The sequence below is a fragment of the Aplysia californica genome, unplaced genomic scaffold (assembly GCF_000002075.1).
Source record: "Aplysia californica isolate F4 #8 unplaced genomic scaffold, AplCal3.0 scaffold00708, whole genome shotgun sequence".
Lineage (NCBI taxonomy): Eukaryota > Metazoa > Mollusca > Gastropoda > Aplysiida > Aplysiidae > Aplysia > Aplysia californica.
Window position 1 is genome coordinate 93,217 of NW_004797978.1, and position 4,005 is coordinate 97,221.

General features: G+C 39.6%; 1 protein-coding gene across 1 annotated transcript in view; it reads right to left on the reverse strand.

Annotated features, from left to right (window-relative positions):
- LOC101850845 (universal stress protein YxiE) overlaps positions 1–862 on the reverse strand; it is a gene marked incomplete in the record, with an annotated part of 49,902 nt that extends 49,040 nt beyond the window's left edge. The window contains 1 exon segment of the mRNA XM_005108668.3: positions 523–862.
- Between the last annotated feature and the right edge of the window lie 3,143 nt (positions 863–4,005).

The window sequence follows — 4,005 nt, forward strand, 5'->3', positions numbered from 1 at the left end:
GAAAGAGTCAGGAGCCCAGAGGAGGGGGCAAAGGAGGTGAGGGGGTGGGGGCAGAAAGTGGAAATGAAAGCAGACAACAGAACATTGTTAGAGATCAGGAAAGGATGTGAAAGGAGACAATTTTAGAGAAGAAAATTTTTTTGGTCGCTACCCGGAATCGAACCCGGGACCTTTGAATGAGAGGCCAACACCTTAACCTCTAGGCCACGAGAGCCCCCCTAGAAGTTTTATCAAATGACGACTGAATATATAATGCAAATATAGAGCCATTCATTTAGTGCTACTCTCAAGATTCTTGCATCCCTGTCTGGTATCGATTCGATTTCCCGTCTGGTTATTGACTGCCCTTGCAGAATTGACTTCTCACATCCCATCCCATGCTGCCCCTGCTTTGCAATCACATTAAAAACACATTATAAACAAGAGTAAGAACAAAATTTAATACAGAACTTCCAGAGCGTTGTGAGAGACAAGAAACTGAAGAGATGAAATAAAATATTTCAACATTATGCAACTACTTACGTTTCCTCTGGTCCTCTTTGTGAACACTAGCTCTTGTAACAATGCAGCAGTAGGTTCGCTTTCAAGGGAGAGTGTGAAACTAGATTAGAATAAACAAGCACACTAAATAGGGGTTTTTTTCAAATCCCACACTGACATAAGTGGGGAAACATATATTTTCCTTGATGAAGGCGATTGATTTTACAACACAGTTCACTACGCCAAAAGTAGGCTGAAAAATGTGTAGGCCTTAGCTAACTTCTCACACACAAAAACTTGGGAACTTGAGCAGAAAGGTAAGCAAAAGACGCGGCTGTTAATTTTGACTCTAGTTCAAGGTACGGTAGTCTGTCAAAGCAGCTGTTCTCCTACGAGTACGAAGCGAATAACTAGCTAGAAAAGGTTATCACGCAGGCTATCCCGATATTCCTAAGAAATCCGTTATCAGCCCACAGCGCAGCGGCAGTAACATTTTAGTTGTAGCGGGCCTTGGAGTAACTATTTAATAGTTCCTCCAAGTAGCGGGCCATGTCATGTCGGGGTCATTTTTGGTACTTTTCAGCATACAGTTTTAGGTGCATCCCTGCATTTATGGTAATTATCATTTAATGCACCCAAAGCACGCATTTCTGCCCTTGAGACCCAAAACAAACAACGGACATTGTAACTTGTTTGGTTATTTCGCTGAAGTCGGCAATGCTAAATTGTAAACTGTTTTGGACAAGTGAAGTGTGAATGAAAAAAATCAATATAAAACAAATGACAGGACAAAAATTGTCCAATTTTTGGAACATGAACCACATAAGATTGGTGCAGATACTCAGAAAGGATTATATCTGCGCATATGATAATATGAAGCTGTAATTTTGCAACTTTATCCATCTGGCACACAATTCGCTATGAATAATTCCTCCAAATATAACTTTATGTGTCTAATATATTCCTGAATATTTGCATATTTTCTCTCAAGTGTATCAAAATTAGCCTGAAGTCTCACTATGAAAAAAGTACAAACCGATTTTAGTGCCAGAATACATCTACAATGTAATGCACGAACAGTATCTGTTACATTCTATAAATTCCTTATTTTTCTTAAAACGGTAAGTGTCTAGGTTTTGTAAGTTGACTGAAAAACAGGGATGACTTCTCGTAATTATGCTTATAAGAATAATTCCTAGCTTTCTATTGACACTGAATCAGCACTAGGCTTTTTCAACTTTTATTTTCGTTTCTATAACCATTTTCAATAACTGACAATGTTCGGATTTCTTTATATCCATAAGTGTCCGCGCAGATGTCCGACACAAAAACTAAAAATGAATGTGTTAGCTGCCATTATTTTTATTCCATACTAGAAGTAGAAGTTCATCTCTATAATAACTATTTTAATGAAATGATAACAGAACTAATAATAATAGAAGAAGAAGAAGAAGAAGAAGAAGAAGAAGAAGAAGAAGAAGAAGAAGAAGGAGAAGGAGAAGGAGAAGGAGAAGGAGAAGGAGAAGAAGAAGAAGAAGAAGAAGAAGAAGAAGAAGAACAACAACAACAACAACAAAGTAATCAAGAGCAAGAATGTGCACTAATCCCCCTCCCTTTTTTATCATCTATTAAGGGGCACTAGGTACAGCTGAAGTGAAAATGTTTGTTTGTGCTATAAATTAAGTATACTGGGATTCCCAATAACCAGTATGGGCTAAGAAACAGAAACATACCATTCCAATATGATTCCACGGTCAATTATCTGAATTCTTGAGATGCAATGGGTTCGACAGACCAAAAAACGCGCAAATTCTATGCGGGGATTGTGAAAAAGATTGAATTGATACAGCCTTCATATTTTCACACAGTGTTTCTGTATATACAACCTGCAACGTATTTTCTGTAGTCGCATACTTTTCTTGTAACTGCCCTATTAGTGCAATTTTATATATATATATATATATATATATATATATATATATATATGTGTGTGTGTGTGTGTGTGTGTGTGTGTGTGTGTGTGTGTGTGTGTGTGTGTGTGTGTGTGTGTGTGTGTGTGTCGAAGTCCAACCCCTCGTCCTCGCCGTGGGAGATGGAAACAGGACAAAGTAGGGGATAGCTGGGTCTGGGTGAAGTACTGTGTGACTTTATGTCACTGAGGCGTTACGCTAGCCGTGCAGGCTGACCCGGGTCACCCCGAAACGTTGCTGGCCAACGGGGCTCTGGTGAAACTGCGACTGGCTTAGCAGGCCGGCAGTGGATATTAATATTGCTCAAGAAAATATAAGGAGACACAAACGGACTGATCAAAATGGAAAACGACCTGGCGAGGAAAACGGGCGACGATCAAGAAAAAAGGAAAAAAATTGGGACCTAGTCATTTGCAGCTTAACAAATAAAGAACCTGAGATAGTGGAGTTCATGACCCAGAACAAGATCTCCATCATGGGCATTACAGACATCAGGAAAAAAGGGACAGGTCCAAAAGAGATCCACTCTAACTTTGTCCTCATTTGGAGTGGGGTAAGAAAAGAACAAAGAGCTGAACACGGTGTGGGTTTCATCATACACCCTGACAAAGCAAAGGAAATATTGAATGCAGACTTCATTTCTGAAAGGCTCATTAAAATCAGCATTAGAGAGGGCAAAAAGACCACAAACTACATTCCGGTGTATGCACCGTGTAACGACTCCTACTCAAACGAAGAAAGGGACTCTTTCTTCGAACAACTCTCGGACTTAACTAGCAGCATCCCAGACGAGGAAGACCTTTATGTAATGGGAGACTTCAACGGAAGAGTCGGAGAGAGAAGAACACCGTGGACAAAACGCCTGGGTCCACACATTGACCACAGAACACCATGCAATTATAAAGGCAACCATGTATTGGAACTGTGTGCAGAGCACGACTTATTCATCACCAACACCTTCTTCCTGCACAGAGCCTCTCAGATTTACACCTGGTACAGATCGAACAACATCAGGGTCTCATCTTTAGTTAGTTAGTTAGTAGTATAGGGTTTTACGGCGCTCGCAACTGCGTAAGATCATATGAGCGCGCGAAACACAAGTTGGTTTTGTTCACAACAGTTCGCTGTACAGCTGGCTCGGGTCAGTAGTTAAATCTTAAAATATTTAAAAATCAGTGTAAATATACATATATTTTAAATCTAAAACAATTTTTCTAGTTAACATTAAAAAACATTTATAGTTAACATTAAAAAAATTTAATAGTACAGTTTTACTTTACAATTTGCCATAAAGGCCAATGGCCTTCGTAAAATTCAAAATTTTGCTGGGACCAACGACGGAAAAAATATCTTGCAATTTCTTGCATTTGTAATATTTCCTTCGGATCTCTCCAAAGTCTAGACATTCGGTTAAGATGTGTCTAATGGTAAAATCTGTGTTGCATCCGACACAGAACGGGTTCTCATCTCTTTGTAGGAGGTATTTGTGGGTCAGGGCCGTGTGTCCGATGCGCAATCGAGTAAAAATGACTTCGTCTCTTCTGGAGAGGTCCGA